This window comes from Protopterus annectens, chromosome 1.part1 (genome assembly GCF_019279795.1).
Source record: "Protopterus annectens isolate FY-2018-M chromosome 1.part1, PAN1.0, whole genome shotgun sequence".
NCBI lineage: Eukaryota > Metazoa > Chordata > Ceratodontiformes > Protopteridae > Protopterus > Protopterus annectens.
In genome coordinates, this window is record NC_056726.1 from 515,157,913 (window position 1) to 515,180,639 (window position 22,727).

Below are 22,727 nucleotides of genomic sequence, written 5' to 3' on the forward strand. Positions count from 1 at the left end.
GATGAACGTAGCCATCAGTAAAGCCCCCTCCCTTGACACTGATCAACAGCATTTGTTACACTGTACTCTATACTACTGTAATACGCCAGGACCTGATAGAGAATATGAGCAAGAATTGTTCAAAAATCGTGCAACTAGATTAGTATTACGTACTTTGTATTGGGATACTACGGGGAACAGTGTAGTTAGCTGTTCATTACCTCAAGAATTCCTTGCATTATATACATCAAATCAATTGCCACATGTCAGCTTGACCAAGAACAAAAACGTAAAATGGGCAGACTTAGGAGAGAAGGTAACGGGATGGGAGAAACAGACTGACTTAGAATTGTCAGAACAGGGGATACAGAAACAAAAGTTGAATTGGTTGACGCAGATGCACCCGGCTGTGCACTTGCAATCTAGCGAGGACAGCTGATTAGCGTTTTTATTAGAAGAAGAAGAGAAAGCCTTATGTGACATACCAACGACTCTTTGGTCAACAGGCAAGTCAGACGTAGGACTTATTCGAACAGCAGGACCGGTTACAATTACACCAAAGTCAGCATTTAGGCCACAGAAAAGACAATACCCTTTGAGGAAAGATGCAGAAATAGGAATCAAGCCTATAATGGCAGCATTACTCAGGGAAGGAGTACTGGAAGAATCTCCTGATTCACCATGTAATACACCCCTATTTCCTGTTAAAAAAGCAAACGGGGAATGGTGGATGGTTCAAGATTTACAAGCTGTAAACAATGCAGTGATACCCAGAGCACCCACGGTGCCAGACCCACATACTTTGTTAAATGACTTAAAGCCCCAACAGAAATATTTCTCTGTGGTAGATATCAGTAATGCTTTCTTTTCAATACCTATACATCCTGATAGTCAGTACTGGTTTGCATTTACATTTCAGGGTAAAAGGTATACCTATACTCGACTACCACAGGGATACTGTGAGAGCCCAACAATATTTGCACAAGAAATGGCTAGCAACCTGGCAGGGTTTACCCCACCAGGAGGTAGTCAAATTCTACTTTACGTAGATGACATCTTGCTAGCAGCCCCCACCCAGCAGCAATGCAGGGAAGAAACTGTAGCGCTATTGAAATTCTTAGCAACACAAGGACACAAAGTAAACAAAAGTAAGTTACAACTCCGGAACAAGCAAGTTAGATACCTAGGATATGTGATATCCAATGAAGGTAGGATATTAGACGAGGATAGAAAGACAGCAATTTTACAAGCACCCAAACCAGCAACCAAGAAGGAAATGATGTCCTTCTTGGGAACAACTAATTTTTGTCTGAGTTGGACACCAAACTATGCTTTGGAGTCTGCTCCATTGACTGACTTGATATATAAAACACCAATGGCAGCACAAGATTTATTACAATGGACACCTGAAGCAGAAACGGCTTTCTGCAGATTGAAGCAGTTGATAGCTTCTTCATTAGTTTTAGGACTCCCAAATTATCACAAACGGTTCTTTCAGACCGTAGATTGCAAGCAAGGATATAGGACGTCAGTGCTGACGCAACAACATGGGGATAAGCAACGCCCCATAGCCTATTATTCATCACAGTTAGACCCAGTGGCGCGATCTTTGCCTCACTGTGTACAAGCAGTGGTTGCAGCTGCAATGGCAGTACAGGCCTCGGCCTCAGTGGTATTATTCCACCCTCTCACATCTTGAGTGCCTCATGCAGTCGCAATAATATTACTGCAAGAAAAAGTAGCATATCTTTCTCCTGCTAGACATCTTTCATGTATGACTATACTGCTGAGCCAACCTCATATGACAATTGAACAATGTACGACATTAAATCCATCAACATTACTTCCAACTCCTGCGGATGGCACACCGCACAGCTGCATGCAGGAAATTGAACAGTTAACCTTGCCTAGACAAGATCTCACAGATATGCCCTTGGATAATGCCGAGGTGGCATATTACGTGGATGGCTCATGCAGAAGGGGCCCTACAGGGAAGAATCTAGTGGGGTATGCAGTAGTTACAGACACTGAAATTTTAGAAGCCCAACCCTTACCACATAACTTGTCTGCACAAGCAGCAGAATTGATAGCTTTAACATGAGCATATACTTTAGCAAAAGACAAATGTGTAAACATATATACTGAAAGTCAGTATGCTTTCTCTAAAGTACATGTATTTGCGCAACAATGGAAAAATAGGGGAATGATAACATCTAGTGGAAAACCAATTAATCATGCGTAATTTATTTTGGAATTATTAGAATCTATCCAGTTACCTACTAAAGTAGCTATTTGCAAATGTGTAGCTCATACAAAACAACAGGATAGGATTTCGAAAGGCAATGCGAGAGCTGATGCAGCTGCAAAGCAAGTGGCCACAGACTCAGAAACTTTACTTCTGAATGAGGAATTACAACCCTCTGAGATTTTAGATTTAGACATGTTAAAAACAATGCAGATGCTTACTACAAAAGCAGAAAAACAAAAATGGGAAAAACAAGGCGCAATTCTTGAAAATGGACTGTACATTTCCAAAGAGAAAAAAACGGTATTGCCGTCTAATTTATTTAGATATGCAGCTTTGTTGAGCCATGGGCAGTGCCATGTCTCAACAGGGGGGGATGGTACAGTTAATAAACCGAATATTCCAAACATACGGATTCACAAATTATACAAAAAAATTTTGTGCAGCTTGTCATACTTGTAACAAGCACCATGCACAAGGGGCATTTAAACCTAAACAAGGAAGTTTTCCTATACCACCATATCCATTCCATACTACTTGTATGGATTTCATAGAGTTGAATAAGTGTGAAGGAAAAAAATATTGCCTAGTCATTGTAGATATGTTTTCTAAATGGGTAGAAGCTTTTCCAACCAAAAATCCGGATGCAGCAACAGTGGCGAAAGCCCTGATAATAGAAATAATCCCTAGATTTGGCATACCGGAAAGGATTTATAGTGACAATGGCACACATTTTGTTAACCAGACCATCCAGCAACTTGGAAGATTTTTCGGAATCTCCTTGAAAAATCATTGTGCCTACCACCCACAGTCAGCAGGACTGGTGGAAAGGTACAATGGGGTCCTGAAGAACAAGCTTAGGAAGTTAGTTGAGGAGACCCAGAAGAGTTGGATATACTGTTTGCCTTTAGCGCTGTTGAGTATGAGAATGGTTCCAAATGTGAAGGGTTTGACTCCCTTCAAAATGGTTTTTGGGAGAGCATATTATGTGCCTCAGTGGAAAGCTCTCATGCCTGCAGAGCAAGAGGCTGACAGTTAATTGGCTAGTTATATGAGGAAACTGTTAACAAATAAATCTGTTTTGCAGTTTAACTCTTTCAGACAAAGAACAGACCAGACTGGTGGAAGCAGTTCTGGCTCCGGGAACTTGGGTGTGATTAAAAGTGACAAAGAGGAAGAATTGGGCGAGTCCAAAGTGGGAAGGACCGTACCAGGTACTGTTGGCAATGCCTACTGCAGTCAGAGTGGCTGAGAGGACGTCCTGGGTCCATTTGACACACTGCAAACCGGTAAAGAACTTTCAACTTGATAAAAACTTTGTGACTGATATACAAGGGCAAAATGGCCAAGAATAAAGCGAATAGAAATGCAGATCAACCCCAGAGATGTTGCATAATCATTTTGTTGAGTGTGCATTTATTGACTATAATTGTGACAATTTTCCTCTTGTGGTTTTTCCTACACTCAACCACACAAGTAAAAGTGGGAAGACGTGACAAAACATCTATAGACTGGCATCCAAATTTTAACACATACCTAGCCATGAAGCGTGTATATGCAGAGACTATGAACATTTCAAATAGCTGGGTTTGTACAGCTATATCAACAGCATATGGAGGACTGTTAATGTCCGCTGTCCCTCTGGGGATAAATGAGACTTGGGAAAATTTGCTTTTTGACACAGGGACTGTGAGATCACAGGACAAAATAGCTTTATTTTTACCTGTCACACAAAAGGGAATTGTATGTTTCTATAAAAATGACACCCTCCAGGTGGGCTGGAGCAATTGTAATATAACAATATCTTATCGGTGTTGTATTAAGACTAGTAATGGCAATACTTTTTGCAATACTAATTATGACTCATATTTGAACTCAATGAAAACAACCATGAATGAAATTCGCAAGAATCCTGTTTTATTTAAACAATTGTCAGTTATAGATCAGAAAATGTTTCATGCAGGGTTAATGCGTATTAGTACTAAAGTAGAAAATTGTTATTTTATTTGTGGGAAAAAAGCATACAAATGGCTACCTGAGAATTGGTCCGGCAGTTGTTTTTTGGGTTATCTGGTTCCAGCTATAAGACATACTGCAGAATTACCTTTGGGTAAGATACGAAACGTGAAAGAAGTAGCCCGAAAACCTGAAGGTCCAGTCGAGAAACCTGTAAATCCAGTAGGACGGATCGAAGCTGGCTGGAAAGACCATAATACCGTAAAGGAAAAAAGCAAATTGATTCATATGGACTTGAGTGACAGTGTTATATCTTGGGCAGGAATATTCCCAGCATATGGAGCAGTCAAATCAATCTGGGAGTTGAGGAAGCTGTCGAAACTTCTCGAAGTAATGAGTAATGCAACTTTCTCTGCCCTAGAACTGGTGACTGATGAACTGAATGCAATGAGAACTGTTGTGCTACAAAATCGAATGGCTCTTGACTTCACCCTAGCGGCGAGAGGTGGTACGTGCACGCTTATCAAAGAAGAGTGCTGTGCGTTTATTCCGGACAACAGGCACAAAATTAACAATCATCTAGAGGTAATTCAGCAGGCATCAGCCATGACTGAACCAGGCCCAAACCCACTGACGGACTTCTTCCAGAATCTATTTGGGGGGGTGGGGTTCCATCCTAATGAATATTCTGATTGCTATTTGTGTGGGTTTACTTCTATTAGGAGCATGTGTTTGTTGTGGAATTCCCTGCATGAAAAGATTAATCAAAGATTTTATTGATGTATCTGTTACTGAACCTTTGTACCAAGATACTGAGATTGAAAAATTAATCTCAGACAAAACTTTTTCTGAAGTATAGATCAAATGACTCACCTAGCTGAAAATCCTTAGTGGAAGAGGTTAGGAGACGAAATGACATTATGCATACTTCAAAATAGAATAAAAAGTATTAATAGGAGGGAAAATGTTACAGAAATATGTGTTTGAATATATGTGAAGTGCTAGTTTTAAAAGCAAAGTAGTATGTAATGCATTTTCTTCTATTAATGATATAACCAAGAGATGAATTCATGTGTAATTGCAAGAAGTTTTTGAAACTGCAGTGTGCCTTGTTGCAAGTTGGCCTCTGACCCTGGCAGCTGCTAGCTCAAGCAAGTTTTAATGTTTATGCTTTTCACAAATGATTATCTGCTGGGTCAGGAAATTAAATATGTGAAATAATGAAAATCTTCTGCTCTTTTCTGCTGGGATGATTGGCCTTGTGTATGTGTTACTAGATAACACGCAGCTGTTGGGAAAGTGTTACAGGGGAACAAAGAAGTGTATTAAAAGACTGAATCTGCTATTGTATTCGAACTAGTCTGAAACCTTGAAGAAGTAACTTTACAGAAAGACATTATGTCCGACCAGGTGGTAAGCAAGGCCGTATTGTTACCAGAGGAAAACTTTTTTTAAAAGTACCCCCTGGATTGAATGACAAGCTAAAACAAAAATAGTATGTCATACAATATTGTATCTTCTACTAGATGTATAGGTTAATCTTGTGATACTTGTTAGGTGTCCTATTTAAACTGCCATATCAGCCAGCAGCCATACCCCCCACCCTCTGCTTGTTTTTCTTTCACTTCATCTCCGCTTTCCCTAGTCTTCCCAGCCTTTCCAGTACTTCTAACCCCCTCTAGACACTTCCTTCTAAATCACTTTTCTTCCCTCAGCCCTGCTTTAATATATTCCTTTCATAGCCTGGATCTCTTCCTACTAGCCTCTTGACTTTCTTCCACACTCTCCCACTCCATCTTCCAGATCCTCCAAACTTACCTGCTGAATTTGTCATATTTCACTGATTGCCTTCCTTGATAGTCCTCTCTTTTGTCTCTACCCGCTCCGTTCGCCCTCCGGGCTCACTCCGCTCCCCTACCCTGCCCCCAATTCCGACCCGCCCCCAGTACTCCTACATTTATTCCTCCTGAGGCCACACCCTCCAATCTCTACAACTATCACACATAACACATAATTAACACTAGCTACCTCCTTTTTCTCACCGCACCCATTTACAACTAACTCTCATCCTTCCTTTTCCTAACAACAAAGCTAATACTATATCTCCTCTAGGCTTTTAACACCTACCTCCCACTTTTCTCAACCTCTACACCCTCTAAAATGACTACACCAACTAGCCCCCACAAAATATATTTAATTATTTGGGTCTTTTTAATACCTCCTCTAACAATCACCTATCTCTATACCTCCTATGAACATTCACTCCACTATACTCTTCCCTTCCCATCAAAACACACCTCAACACCAACAATACCTTTGGCCACAACCTCCTAAACCTCATTTTCAAACCCAACTACCTACTAGCCAAATATCACAGACTACAACACATTAAATACTCTAACCTAAAAACTAGAAAACTATTTGACTTCTATTGTAAACTGCAACAGCCTAACCTTTTAACACTCCCCCACTCACTATTAGATGGAGACATTCACCCCAACCCTGGCCCAATCTATTCCCCTATTAATGCAAACAACAAACAAAACATAACTAAAATCCAAACACCTAACAAACCTACCAACTCACTCGCAATAGCACATCTAAACATACGTAGTATTTGCAATAAAATTGCACAGGTACAAGCCCTATTACAATCTCAACCATTTGATATCCTATGTTTATCAGAAACATGGCTAAAACCCACCATTAAAGATAATGAAATTACCCCACCTGGCTACAATATCTTCAGACTTGACCGTACTTCAAAAAGGGAGGGAGTGTGGCAATCCTCTATAAAACAGAGCTACAAGTCAGCACCTTACATCCTAACTTACCTATAGACTCTTCTGCAGAAATAATAATCTGTAAACTTCAGGTAAACACAAGTAAAACCATAAATATCTGTGTTTATCTTCCCCCAGGAAATAACAGCAATATACTAGAGCATATCGTCAACTGGCTTTCTATTAATCTCCCACAAGAAACCATGGTCCTCGGCGACTTTAATATAGATCGGAATTCCTGTACTAATACTAATCCCTCTACCCACATTAACCTGTATGGCTTCTCACAACTTATAAACTCCCCTACCAGAACTAATAGACTCAATAACAAAGACAGTACCTTGGATTGGATACTTACTAATAATCCTCAGCAATCCTACACAACAGGAACCCTTCCAGATGATATAAAAGTGACCACTCACTCACATATATTATCAGACATAAAAACCAACATAATATTCCCTAACACTCTCAGAACAATACGCTCTAAAAAGGAATTTAACCCAGAACATTTCCAAACAGAACTAAAACAATGTAATTGGATACCATCAAAATATCTCCCTCTAAATGAAGCAGTGGAATACTTTAACTCCACATTCTTAGCCACCCTGGATCACCACGCTCCAATTCGCTCTATTAGAATTAAAGCTAAACCAGCCCCTTGGCTCACTAACAATACTAAACAAAAAATCCAACTTAGAAACAAATCCTGGGCAAAATGGCGTACAACTAAGAATGCAACAGACCGCCAAACCTTTAGAGAACATAGAAACAATACAAAAAAAAGCCATACTTCTAGACAAAAAGAATTATCTTCTTCAGCTACAACAAACCTCTCTCAAAGAACCCAAAAAATTTTGGACTTCTATTAATAATCTTCTTTACCCAGGCCAACTAATAACACCTAACCCACTAGGCTCTAACCCTGAGAATCCCACACAAACAGCAAATGCCTTTAACTCTTTCTTCACTGATACCATCCAAACTCTAGCTAGCCACCTATCTCCTAACACATCTAATCTGACCACTTCCTTTACAAATCCACCTCCTCTATTTCACCTCCAACCAGTATCTACCTCCTACATTTCCTCTCTTCTACATAAGTTAAAACCTACCACCCCCTCAGCTGACAAACTCCCAGCAGAATTCTTGCAAAAAGGAGCTAAAGCCATTGCCTACCCTATTTCTATTCTGATAAATAGAACAATAAGTGAATGAACTGTCCCTTCAATATGGAAAATTTCACACATCATCCCACTACACAAAGGTGGGAGGCTCCAATGACTTTTCTAACTTTCGCCCCATAGCTTTACTTTCCCCTATCGCAAAAATTATGGAAAAATGCATCCATAAACAACTACTCAACCACCTTCTCCAGAACAACCTACTCGCTGTCAACATGGCTTCAGACCTTTCCATAGTACCACCACTGCACTGCTATCATTCACAAACAGCATCAACAATAATCGTAACAATAATCGTCTTTCATCTGCAGTCTTCATTGACCTATCCAAAGCTTTTGACATGGTTAACCACCAACTACTACTCCATACACTGAATACTCTCTCACTCGATCCTCTTGCCTTAACTGGTTTACATCTTACCTTGATAATCGTCACCAGGCTGTACTCTGGAAAAATAAACTATCCGATCACCTTCCTATCTCTCTCGGTGTCCCTCAAGGATCTATATTAGGCCCACTCTTATTTTCCATCTTCATTAATGACCTGCAAACAGCCATTCCTTACTCCACCTGCATTCAATATGCAGATGATTCTACCATAATCTGCTCAGCCTCTTCTCAAACTGAACTACAGTCTCTTACCCAAAAAGCATTCAACACTGTTGAACTATGGTTTTCTCAACGCTGCCTCCTTCTGAATCCCAAAAAAACTAAACTGCTACTCTTCTCACCAACCCAGAAGTCCACATCTTTACCTTTCAGTCTCACTTCTAGCAGTGGTACTCTTATCTTTCCTGACCCTACCACTAAACTTCTAGGAATAACAATAGACAACAATCTAAACTTTGATACTCACATAAACACTACAATAAAATCAGTCAACAAAAAACTGGGATCCCTCTATAGAATTAAACCTCATCTTACAGCAGCAGCTAAGACTGCTATAGCCAGAACCCACCTAATATCCACCCTGCTTTACGCCTCTCCCATTTATACTAATCTCTCAAAGAACATCAGGAAACTAACTACTTCCTATAATAATATTGCTAGATTTGCTACAGGCTCTCCTTACAGAACCCATCACTGTCTAAATCTTAAACAATTAAACTGGCTTGAATTTCTTAATCAGCTTCAATATCACCAGCTTATAATAGCCCATAAGACTCTATATCTACCTAACAATATCCCAGTACTCTCTAGCCTCATTACACCTTATAAAAACCTCACATCTCTACGCTCCTCTAACAAACTACTGATCAATACTACTAACTCCAACAACACAGCAGGTGAGTCTTTGTTCTCTAACTCTGTAGGAAAACTTTGGAATAAACTTCCCTCTGAAATCACATCTCAAACTTCTCTCTCACTTTTCAAAATGAATTTGAAACTCTACCTTAATAATCACTGGCTATGTAAATGTACATATTCACTTATCCCACCTCATCCCTTACTAGCTCCCTTTTATGTATCAATAAACTACATTATTGCATATATCTTACAAGTATATATCTACATCATACCTCAGTCTCTTACAAAATGACCATGTTAATTCTACTCTGTACCTTACAAAATGACCATGGTAACACCAATTTGTACTATTGAATAAAAAAAAAAAAAAAAAAAAAAAAAAACCTTTTTTGTAATATTGCTATCTCTATTATCTGTATAACTCCTGTTTTTAACTTTAAAGAAAATCTGTATTATTCTTGGAGCTTTTCTCCCCGGGCCTCTACTGAAAATGGACATGTCTCCAGCTAGACTAGCCCGGTCAACAAATGTAAAATAAAATAATAAAATAAAATAAATATACAGATCAGCATTATTTTATGAATAGAATACTGTAAGCTAAAGTGATGTAGACGCCCTGTGACTGACCACGTCAGTAAGGTGGGCACAACATGAATGTAAGAAACTTTATAAGAATTGTGTACTTCCTGTTTCATGTCAGAAAAAATTCTGTACTTGTACGTTTTTTGCCTCCTGGTGTACACTAGTAAACTTTTGAACCTGAACTTCCTGTGTATTGATCTCTTGATTTTATTTAACAGCTGTGGAGCCGACAACAACTTTTTTTGGATTTTGTCACATCAGATGAAAAAGCCATAGAAGACTTGGGAGACTGGCTAGTTTTACCCTGGTCGCTCAAGGCTTCCTGAAAAGAAGATTTCAGAAGTCCTCTATCAATGAGTTTACGTTTCCTTTCATGTAATACTCTTGAAGAAAAAGAATGGCAAATGGAGCAACTCTCTTGCAAATGCAAGGCTCCAAGACAATAAACACAATTTACGTGACTATCTGCCACTGACATCTTTTGTCCATACTTTGGACATTTTGTAAAGCCAGACTTGGTATGTTTGTCTTTCTCTTGGTCAGCCATACTGAAACCTACAGTACCAAAAATATCTAAGTATACAATAGCAGACTGTAGTATCAAGAAGAATGCACACACACACAAACTGTAGCAAACTTAACTATTGTACTTGGCCCTTAACAACAAATAGGCTGTATATGAAAAAAATAAATTTGACAATCTAAATACACAATGTCTAAAGTTTAAAGAATCTTATTCAACACTACAAGCTATATAAAACTACATTAATATTAAACTATTCAAGTTATAACGATCAGTAACTAACACTAAGTATTATATGCAAAACAAAATTTAGAAGATTTTTAGAAAAAAAAGCTATACTGGTCCGAGCTGCGCTAGGAAACCTCTGATCTATTGCAGCAGTAAATGAGATCCGAGGTTACTCAAGGTGCATCATGGGATAGGGACTTGGCCTCGAGCTATCTGAAGACCTCGAGCTTTGTAGTAGGCCGGCTCGGAGCTCAGGATCGGCTCCGAACCCATCTGTAAGAATGAACGGCGAGACAGAATAACTTCACATCAAACAATCTCTCAGACTTACAGACAGGCTTAGTTTTGCTCAAGTAGTATCTAAGCTGTCTATGTACGTCCAAGTTATGGAGAATCCTCTCACTGGAGGACTGGGGAGAGGGGAAAAAAGGTAGGGAGATTGGTAGCCTGGTTCAGGGATAACTCATTGACCACCTTTGGTATAAACGAGTAGTTAGTCCTAAGAGCAACCCTATCCCTATGAAACACTGTGAATGGAGAGAAGGCCATGAGGTCTTGTAGCTCAGAGACCATTCTGGCAGAGGTAAAAGCCACTAGAAGAAGTGCCTTCCATGTACAATGCTGCAGGGATGATGTCATGGCTGGTTCAAAGGGAGCTATGGTAGGTTTCTCCAGGATAAAACTGAGATCCCAAGGAGGACGTACTGGTTTCCTTGGTGGTCAAATGTGAAGGATGCTTTTAAGGAACAGCTTGACTTCCAACCTCGAAGCTAAAGGAGGAGACACTGGTAAACATGCAGAGATGGCAGAAAGATGAGCTTTGACTGAAGAATAAGACAAGCTACTCTTCATCAATTCACATAGGTAAGGCAAAACCATTGGGACCTCTGCTAACAGTGGCTATAACTGTTTTTCAAGACACCAGATGGAAAACCTCTTCCATTTGGAGACATAGGATTTCCTAGTAGTGGGCTTTCTGGCCTCCTGCAGAACTTGTAGCACATCCTCTGTGTCACACACACTGTCAACTTTAGGGTCAACATTTGTGGATGCACTAGAGTTCCCTTTTCCTGTGTGAGATCATCCATCCTGTGTGGTAAAGTGGTGATTGCCCTTGCTTAAATGTAGGAGGAGGGGGAAACCAATGCTATCTTGGCCAAAAGGAGGTCACCAACAAGATTTTTGGCTGTTCCCGCTGAATTTTCAGCAGGACCTTCTAGATAAGTGGGAAGGGGGGAATGTGTACAGAAACATCCCCTTCCATGGAAAAGATAGTGGGTCCACCTTCCATACCACAGGATGTGGCAACCTGGCACAATACTTGGGAAGCTGTCTGTTCATGGAGGAGGTAAAAAGAGCTATTTGAGGAATACCCCAATGATGGACCAGAACCAGAAATGCATCCTTGTTTAACATCCACTCATGGGATTGAGTCATGGACCTGCTTAGAGAATCTGCTATCACATTCTGAACTGAAGGAATGTAAACAGCCTGAAGAGAAACCTGAATCTGCTGGGCTAGCTCTCAGACATATAATGCCAGTATGCAGATGATATAGGACTTTGTCCCCCTCCCCCACTTGTTGATGTACCAGAGGACTGTAGTGTTGTCTGTGAGCCACCTTAGAACCCCTGGTGCAATCCTAGATTTGAAGATTTTGATGGCAAAGATCGAAGCTCTCATTTCTTTTATGTTGATGTGCTCCTTTGTCTGAGGTGGAGACCACACATCTCTGACCTTCCAGTTTTCCAGAGCTGCACCCCGGCCTGTGTCTGAGGCATTTGTGTGCAGATCCTGGGTGGGTGGAAGAGGTTGAAGGGGGTAAGCCTGGATTTCTGGAAACCTGGAGAATCCACCACTCTAACTCCCTTATCAAACAGGGTAGGAGGGGAATAATAAATTCAAGAGGGTGAGAGTGTTGCTTATAAACCATTCTTGGGAATCACTGGAATTTCCTCATATGTAGTCTGGCAAAGGGAAGCATTGGAATAATTGAGGCCATGAACCCCAGGAGGCACAGGAATTCCCTGGTGGTCAGAGATTGAAGAGGTAGTAGGGTCCTGGAAATAAGGAGGTTACAGACAGGATCTTTTCTGAGGGTAAACAAGCACACATACTGCTTGTTAAAATCCTGGATACCAGGAAGACATGATCCTTGGAAGGGATCAGGGAAGACTTTTGGAGATTGACAGTAAATCCTAATCCTTTCAGAAGGGACACTGTGTAGGAAAGATTGCCCAGGAGGGTGTCTGGAGATGGAGCCTGGAGAAGCTGGGTGTCCAGATATGCAAAACAGTTGTATGCCCTGTAGCCTGCAGTAGGCTATGACAGCAGGTAAGCATTTTGTGAATACCCTCAGTACCGCAGATAGACCAAAGAGCAAAGCACAGAACTGAAAATGACAGGAAGCAACCAACAGAAAAGTGAAGAAATCTCCTCAACAGTTGGTAAACGGGGATGCAAAGATAGGCATCTTATGTCCAATTAAATCATGAACGCCTGGGGAAGGAGAAAGTACAGTTGTGTACACTTACCATAAATGTAGATGTTCGAGTGTATTCACTGTTGCAGTCAATACATCTGGTTAATCCTGCTGGCAGGTTGCCCTCAGTCGGCCTGAATTCCACAGTCTTGGGTCCTGGGTCGGTTGCTGTCGCCCCTTCCCTGACGTCAGGTCGTCAGGGGTATAAAAGATGCAGCCGACACCATTTTCTTCAGTTTTTCTTGCCCCAGATGTCAGGTGCCCCTAAAAGGGTAGGCTAGTGGGTGCCCCTAAAAGGGTAGGCTGGATATATATATAAAACATACATGCACCAAAATAAACTTTACCTTCATCTACAAGCAAATACACCACATAGGTTGCATAGATCAGAGAAGTAAAGATAAGTTCCAGCAGAAATAAGGGGGATGGCGGGTGGGTAACCTGGACTGCAACAGTGAATACACTCAAACATCTACATTTATGGTAAGTGTACACAACTGTACTATGTTCTTCGTGTTTCACTGTTGCAGTCATTACATTTGGGTAGAATCCCAAAGCTATGGTTGGGAGGATGGAATTATACAGCATTAGGAGCAGCTATAAGGCCCTGCAGGACAGCAGTGGCAAAGCCTGCTCTGGATTTAGAGAAGAGAGGTAAATAGTAATGCTTGGTGAACGTATGAACTGAGCTCCAGGTAGCAGCTTTTAGAATGTCACTGGTAGGAACCCCTCTGAGAAAGGCTGCAGAAGTAGATGCAGCCCTGGTGGAATGGGATCTGATCCCCCTGGAGACAGGTTTACCATTATGCATGTAGCAGAAACTAATACAATGGCTTATCCATTTTTAAATAGTCTGCTTTGAAATAGCCTTTCCCTCTGCCCCTGCAGCAAATACCACCAGTAGTTGCTCAGATTTTCTTAGAGATTTTGTCCTGTTCAAGTAGAATCTTAGTTGTCTGTGTACATCCAATGAATGCAGAATCCGCTGCCCCTTGTTCTGTGGATTTGGGAAAAAAGTTGGCAGATGAATGGTCTGATTAAGAGCCACACTAGATACCACTTTAGGCATAAAGGATGGATTGGTCATGAGCGCTACCCTGTCCGGGTAGAAAATAATAAAAAGGCTCCACTGCCATGAGAGCCTGTAGTTCTGAGATCCTTCTAGCTGAAGTGACTGCTAAAAGAAAAGCTGTCTTCCAAGAGAGAAATTTTATGTCTGCAGTAGCAGCTGGCTCAAAAGGAGGTAGGGTGAGCTTTTCCAACACAAAATTGAGGTCCCATGCAGGAGTTGGTGCTCTCCTGGGAGGTCTTAAATTTCTGGCCCCTCTGAGATACTGCTTTAGCAGGGGATGAGAAAAGAGGGGAGGCTCTGTGTTGTAATGAGCTGAAATGGCAGAGGCACGGATTTTTATAGAAGAGAAAGATAGGCCCTTGTGTAGCATCTCAGTTAAATATTGCAGAATTTGAGGAATATTGGGCATTGCTGTGCTTATTCCTTGTGCCTGATTCCAGGCACATAATCTTTTACCATTTATCAGCATAAGATATTCTAGTACTAAAAATGACATCCATCACAGGTTTGCTGAGAGATGTAACTGGTGAAATTAGTTGATCAGCCATGCTGCAAGATTCAGAGTTGGGAGCTGAGTGTGTAGAATAGTACAGTTGTGTACCTACCATAAATGTAGATGTTCGAGTGTATTCACTGTTGCAGTCATTACTCTTGGGATATCTCGCTGGCAGGCTACCCTCAGTCGGCCAGAATTCCAAAGTCTAGGTCCGACGTCGGCTGCTGTCGCCTCTTCCCTGACGTCAGTGCGCCAGGGGTATAAAAGATGCAGCCGATGCCATTTTCTTCAGTTTTTCTTGCCCCAGATGTCAGGTGCCCCCAAATTGGTAGGCTAAAAAAATATGCCAATAAATATGCATGCACAAAGATAACATTTCCTTCGTCTACAAGCAAATACACCACATAGGTTGTATAGGATAGAAAAGTGCAGATAAGTCCCAACAAAGAAAAGGGGGATGGTGGGAGGGTAACCTGGACTGCAGCAGTGAATACACTCAAACATCTACATTTATGGTAGGTACACAACTGTACTATGTTCATAGTGTTTCACTGTTGCAGTCATTACTCTTGGGTTGAATCCCAAATCTGAGGATGGGTGGCTGGGCTAAATAGGATTAGGAGAGGCTATGAGGCCCTGCAGAACTGCAGTGGCAAAGCCTGCTCTGGACTTAGAGTAAAGAGGTAGGTGGTAGTGCTTTGTGAAAGTGTGCAATGAACTCCAAGTTGCAGCCTCTAAGATATCTTTGGTTGGTACTCCTCTGGGGAAGGCTGCTGAAGTGGCTGCTGCTCTGGTGGAGTGAGACCTAATGTCCTTTGGCACTGATTTGCCATGCTGAAAATAGCAGAAATGGATGCAATGGCCTATCCATTTTGAAATAGTCTGTTTTGAGATGGCCTTCCCTTGTGATCCTGCAGCATATGGCACTAAAAGTTGCTCAGTCTTTCTGAAAGCTTTAGTTCTGTCCAAGTAGAAGCGTAACTGCCTGTGTATGTCCAAATAATGCAGAATTTCCTCACCCTTGTTCTGTGGATTTGGATAAAAGGTAGGCAAGTGAATAGTTTGGTTGACGGCCACACTGGACACCACCTTAGGCATAAATGTTGGGTTTGTCCTCAGAGAAATCCTGTCTGGGTGAAAAATGATAAAAGGTTCCACAGCCATGAGTGCTTGTAACTCCGAGACTCGTCTTGCAGAGGTTACTGCTAGGAGCAGAGCTGTTTTCCAGGATAGGAATTTTATATCCGCTGTTGATGCTGGCTCGAAAGGAGGCAGTGTGAGTTTTTCCAAAACATAATTGAGGTCCCAGGCCGGAATTGGTGCTCTCCTTGGAGGCCTAATGTTTTTGGCCCCTCTGAGGTACTGCCTTATTAAAGGATGAGAAAAAATAGGCGGTTCCGTATTGTAATGGGCTGAAATGGCAGAGGCATGAATCTTAATTGATGAGAAAGAAAGGCCTTTGTTTAGCATCTCAGTCAGGTATTGTAAAATCTGAGGATATTTGGTACAAATGTGTCAATGCCTTGTTCCTGGTTCCAAGCACAGAATCTCTTCCATTTTTCTGCATAAAACTTTCTGGCACCGGGCCTCCTGGCCTCCAAGATAACTTTCATAACAGCTTTTGAAAGAGGAGTGCTCTGAATGGCTACATTATCTCCACGCTGCCAGATTTAAGGTCCTGAGTTGGCTGTGCAGAATCCGGTTTTGTTGGGTCAGCAAGTGAGGAGTTTGAGGCAATATCCATGCTGGACCTTGAGACAAGCTCTTTAGGATTGGGTACCAGTGCTGGCGTGGCCAGTCTGGTGCAATCAGTATCATTTTTGGCTTCTCTTGTCTGACTTTTAGGACTACCCTGGGAAGGAGAGGCAGTGGAGGAAAGGCATATACTGTCAGATTTTTCCAGCTGAAGGCTAGGGCGTCCACTTTCCATGCTTGCTTGTGATAAATCCTTGGGCAAAATCTCTGCAACTGGCAGTTGTGAGGGGAGGCGACTAGATCTACGTCTGGGCATCCCCATTTCCTTGTTATCATGCTGAAGACTTGTGGATCCAGTTTCCATTCGTGGGGATCCATGAGGTTTCTACTTAGTTCGTCTGCCAGTGTATTTGTTTTTCCTGGCAGGAACTGTGCTTGCAGGTGAACTTGAAAAGTCAATGCTGTGTCCCATAAGGCCATTGCTTGTCTGCAGAGGGGGTAGGAATTTGTACCTCCCTGCTTGTTTATGTACCACATGACCGTAGTATTGTCTGTCTTTATCAGCAGCTGTCCTGGTTGAAGCAGGTCCTTGAAAGCTGTCAGGGCATTTTGAACAGCTAGCATATCTTTTTGATTGATGTGAAGATGCATCTGGTTTGCAGGCCATGTGCCCTGAATACATTTGCCTGCCATATGGGCCCCCCAGGCATAATCTGATGCATCCGTTGTCAGTGTCTGTCTGGCTGTGGGTAAACTGAATGTCAGACCCTTGTTGTGGTGACAGGCCTCTGCCCACCATCGAAACTCCTGTTGTAGGCAGGGAATTAGTGCAATTACTGTCTCCAGGCTGTGGCAATGCTGAGTCCAAACACTTTTTAGATACCATTGTAGTTTCCTCATATACAGTCTGGCATATGGAATTAGTAGAATGCAGGATGCCATGAAACCCAAGGCCTGCAGGATTTTCCTTGCAGATAAGTGGGTTTTTGTTGCCAATTTCATGAAGTAAGAAGTCAGTTGCTTTTGTTTGTCTGGCGTGAGATAAGCCATCTGGGCAGTTGTATTTAAGCTTGCACCCAGGAATATTATCTCTTGAGAGGGCACTAGTTTTGATTTCTTTTTGTTTACTGTGTACCCTAGGCCAATTAGTAATCTTTTTACAAACGCCAGATGCTCTAGAAGAATGTCTTTGCTCTCTGCTTGATTGAATGAGGCAGTCGTCCAAGTAGGGATATATTTGAATTCCTCTATGTCTGCAAAACGCAATTACTGGTGCCAGGCATTTTGTGAAGACCCTGGGCGCAGTAGATAAGCCAAAGGGCAGTGCAGAGAATTGGTAATGCATTGAGCCAGCTATGAATCTGAGGTATCTTCTGCAAGATTGTCTGATTGGAACATGCAGGTATGCCTCTTTTAGGTCCAAAGTTACAAGCCAAGCCTTCTTGCCCAGCATGGGCAGTAGCTGCTGTAGAGTCAACATCTTGAATTTTGGAACTTCCAAAAACGTATTTAGTATAGACAGGTCCAGTATTGGTCTCCAGGTTTTGTCCTTTCTGGGCACTAGGAAAAGTATGGAGTAAAATCCTTGCCCCTGCTCTTGTTGTGGTACTTGTTGAATGGCCCTCATGTCCATGAGGGCTGTAATTTGTTTTTGTGCCTCTGCCCATTGATTGAGTGGCAGGTCTGGCATACCTTTTGACCTTGGTAGGGTGTGAAAATGGAACCTGTAGCCTTGGGACACTATGTTCAGGACCCATTTGTCTTGGCTAACCATTTTCCAATTTGATGAAAAAAGTGCTAGTTTTCCCCCTAAGGGGACTGCCAAAAGAAATGTGCTTGGATCTGGTAGAGGAAAGTCATTGGGACTGCTTCCTGTAAGGTTGTGATTTGTCTTCTCCGCTTTTGGAGGTAGGAGCACCCCATTGTTTAAGGCCTGTATGAGCCTTGGGGCTGAGATCTGCCTCTGGGACGCCTGTATCTGCCTCTTTGTGGTCTGTCTGACACTAGAAAGGACCAATTTTTAGAAGGCCAGTTCCTGCTAAACCTGGGTGGCTGTACCTGTAAGAAATCCTTGACTGTCTGCATGGATTTTGCTTTATCCTCCATTTTTTTCAACACCTCTTCTGCTTTAGTACCAAAGTATCATGCTGTAATGGAGCATCTAATAATTTTGCTTTAACATGATCAGGCAGATTCTGTTCCTTTAACCAAGCATGCCTTCTAATAACAGAACCTATAACAGCGGCCCTGCAAGAGGCCTCCAGTGAATCATAACCACATTGCAAAGTATGCTTTCCCACTTGTTCAGCTGTATGCAATAAATCCTGCATTTCTTTGTTCTCTGAACATTCAGTATTTATCAACAATTTCTGTTTAAGCATTGACATTAAATATTGCTGATATTTAAGCATATGAAACTGACAATTTAAAGCCCTTACAGCCAAGGTAGCAGAAGTGTAAACTTTTTCCCCCATCTGTCTAGAGTCCTAGAATCCCTATCAGAGGGGACAGGGTTTTTTTTGCAGTGGAAGCTTTAACCCCTTTGGGACCCTGAGATATAGTTTCTGGGTCAGCAGCGAGGTTTTTATATAGGAATTTATGAGAATCCGGGACCCTGTAGTATCTGTCTGGCTTAGCAGGTGCAGGGGGTAAAGAGTCAGGGGACAGGCCGGACTCTGAGAATACATCATCTGCAATGTCTAGAACAGGTGGAATAGCAAGGGGTCTGTGCTGAGGAAGTAGCAGAGAGTCTCTGAGCCTTTTCTTAGATTCAGAATAATCTTGCCTCTCCCAGTGGAAATGCTCCCTCATGGTATGTAGGGTTTCCCCAAAAGAATAATCCTCAGGAGGAGAGGCTGAAGGAAAGGATTCTTCAGCATCAGAATCCTCATAGGGAAGCATGGAATAATCCTGTTCAGAAGAGGAATCAGAGGAAATGGAAACCTGATCAGAAGAATCATACTCTGTCTCTTGCCTAGGCCTCTTATCAGGAGGGGGATGGGAACCCCTGATCAAAGTAATTAGGTCTTTGGCCATTTTGAGCATCTGTTTTTTAGGCATGGAAGTCTGAGTAGGAGAATGCTGTACTTGTTTCTTTGTCTTTAGAGCTGCTTTAGTCTTTGCCTTTGAAGCTGAAGATGGCTTAATATATAGTTGTGTAGGTCTGAAGACACCCTCAGAAGCCGATGCCTGCTCAGCGGCTCCAGACCCATCTGAGGGAATGATTTCCAATACCTTGAGTATCCAGAGGCCCAGTCGGCTCCATGTGGGAGTCGGAAGCGGCCTGTGGCTCTGAGGTAGCGGGCGCCAGGGGCTGCGAAAGTGCCTCACTGAGAACCGGAGAACCGGCGACTGGCCTAGCGGAGGCCTCGTCGTTGGTTTTGGACCTCAGATGCCTATCCTTTTCCTTGTGTTTTTTGTAAACTCCAGTCGTTGGCTGTTCCGACGGCATTATATAATTAAACCTTTGGCCAAAGTAATGAAATGCAAAATCAAACAGACGCTTAATAGTGAGTTGGTTAAATCTAGCACAAAACCGACAGCTAGCAACGTTGTGATCAGGGCCTAGGCAAGGAATACAGTAAGAGTGAAAATCCTTATGAGGTATTTGCTTCCCACAAGAAATACAATTGTTAACTTTTTCTGACATCGATCTGGAGCAAGAAAAAAGTTTCCCCAACGGGGTACTTAGCTTTAATGAAGACTTCAGTTCTGAAATTCGGATTTGAAAATCTCAGGAGTCGGCCGACCGGCACTTGTGAACTGCTTTTGCTTCGGGCACCGCGCGACAAGAAAGACTGAAGAAAATGGCGTCGGCTGCATCTTTTATACCACTGGCGCACTGACGTCAGGGAAGAGGCAACAGCAACTGACCTAGACTTTGGAATTCTGGCCGACTGAGGGTAGCCTGCCAGCAGGATAACCCAAGAGTAATGACTGCAACAGTGAAACACAATGAACATTTGATAGTTCTGCTGAGACAGTAGATAAGGTGTCTGAGGCAGGTACCATGGAGGAAGGTGTGACGTTTGCATAGGAGCAGGTACCAGTGTTGGCGAGGCCAGTCTGAAGCAATCAGAATCATTTTTGTTTTTTCCTGTCTGACTTTTAGTAATACCTTGGAGGGCAAAGGCAGAGGGGGAAAGGCATAGTCGGATAGGTTTTTCCAGCTGAAGGATAGAGCATCCACTTTCCAAGCTTTTTTTCTGATGGATTCTTGTGCAGAATTTGTCCAACTGATAGTTTTGGGGTGAGGCAAAAAGCTTTATGTCTGGGCTCCCCCATTTGCGTGTCAACATGCTGAAGATTTGTGGATCCAGTTTCCATTCATGTGGGTCCATAAGATTTCTGCTTAGTTCATCTGCCAGAGTATTTTGCTTTCCTGGCAGGAACTGAGCTTGTAGATGTATTTGGTAAGTCAAGGCTGTGTTCCACAAAGCCATGGCTAGTCTGCAAAGAGGGTAGGAATGGGTACCCCCCTGCTTGTTTATGTACCACATGACTGTGGTGTTGTCCGTCTTTATCGGTAGTTGTCCTGGATGAAGAAAGTCCTTGAAAGCTGTCAGAGGATACTGTACAGCTAGCATCTCTTTCTGGTTGATATGCAGGTGCATTTGATTTGGGCTCCATTCACCCTGAATGCATCTCCCTGCCAGATGCCCCCCCCCCCCTCAAGCATAGTCTGATGCGTCTGTAGTCAGGGTTTGGGTGGCAGGGGGTGGAATGAATGACAGTGCCTTGTTTTGGTGACAGGCCTCTGCCCACCATAGGAACTCTTGCTGCAGGCAAGGAATGATAGGAATCATTGTTTCCAGGCAGTGACAATGTTGACTCTATAAGCTTTTTAGGCACCATTGAAGTTTCCTCATATGCAGTCTTGCATATGGAATTAGAAGAATGCAGGAAGCCATGAACCCCAAGGCCTGTAGAATTTGTCTTGCAGATAACTGGGTTTTTGTGGCCACTTGTTTGAAGTAAGTCATCAATTGGATTTGTTTTTCTGGCATAAGGTAAGTCATCTGGGCAGTTGTATTCAAGCTTGCACCCAGGAATGTAATTATTTGAGAGGGTACCAGTTGTGATTTCTTTTCGTTTATGGTGTACCCTAGGCAAGTTAGAAGCCTTTTTACAAATGCCAGATGCTGTAGAAGAGTGCCCTTGTTTTCTGCCTGAATTAGGCAATCGTCCAGATAAAGATAAATTTGAATGTTTGTCTGCAAAATGCAATTACTGGTGCCAGGTGCTTTGTGAAGACCATGGGTGCATTAGATAAGCCAAAGGGCAGTGCAGAGAAGTGGTAATGCAAATAGCCTGCTTTGAAGCGGAGGTATCTTCTGCAAGATTCCCTGATTGGGATATGCAGGTAAGCCTCTTAAGTCTAGAGTTACCAACCAGGCATCCTTGTCTAGCATAGGCAGTAACTGTTGTAGAGTCAGCATCTTGAATTTTGGAATGACCAGGAATGTATTTAGAATGAATAAGTCCAGAATTGGATGTCATGATTTGTCTTTTCTGGGTACCAGGAAAAGTCTTGAATAAAAACCTTGTTTCTTTTCCTTTTCTGGTAATGGTTGAATAGCCCCCATATTCATGAGGGACATAACTTGTTTCTGGGCCTCTGTCCACTGATTTGGAGGCAGATCTGTCCATCCGTTTGGAATTGGCAACGTGTGGAAATGAAACCTGTATCCCTGGGATACTACATTTAAAACCCACTTGTCCTGGGTAATTAGATGCCAATTTTGTGCATGAAGTGCTAGTTTCCCCCCAAAGGGCTGCCAAAAGACAAGTGCTTGGAAATGGCAGAGGAAAGTCATTGAGACTGTTTACCGTAGGGAGGTGCCTTGCTACTTCCAGATTTGGAGGTGGAGGCACCCCATTGTTTTGTTCTACAAGTCCATTGTGACTGAAACCTGGAGCCTTTGGAGTGTCTGGGTTTGACCTGAGCGGCTCTGGTGGGTACTGGAAAGGACCAATTCTTAGTAGGCCAGTGCCTACTGAACCTGGGTGGCTGCACTTGTAGGAAATATTTTACAGTTTGCATAGATTTAGCTTTGTCTTCCATCGTTTTCAAAACTTCTTTTGCCTTATTACCAAATACACTGTCCTGTTGTAAAGTAGCATCCAACAGTTTTGCTTTAACATGATCAGGCAGATTTTGCTCCTTGAGCCAAGCATGCCTTCTGATCACAGATCCAGTTACAGCGGCCCTGCAAGAGGCCTCCAAGGAATCAAAACCACATTGCAAAGTATGAT

The 22,727-nt window shown here is 42.3% G+C and overlaps 1 protein-coding gene across 6 annotated transcripts in view; it reads right to left on the reverse strand.

Moving 5' to 3' along the window:
* The window catches only part of BCLAF1 (BCL2 associated transcription factor 1), a 1,196,126-nt gene that overhangs the window by 36,257 nt on the left and 1,137,142 nt on the right, over window positions 1-22,727 (reverse strand). The window lies entirely within an intron of this gene.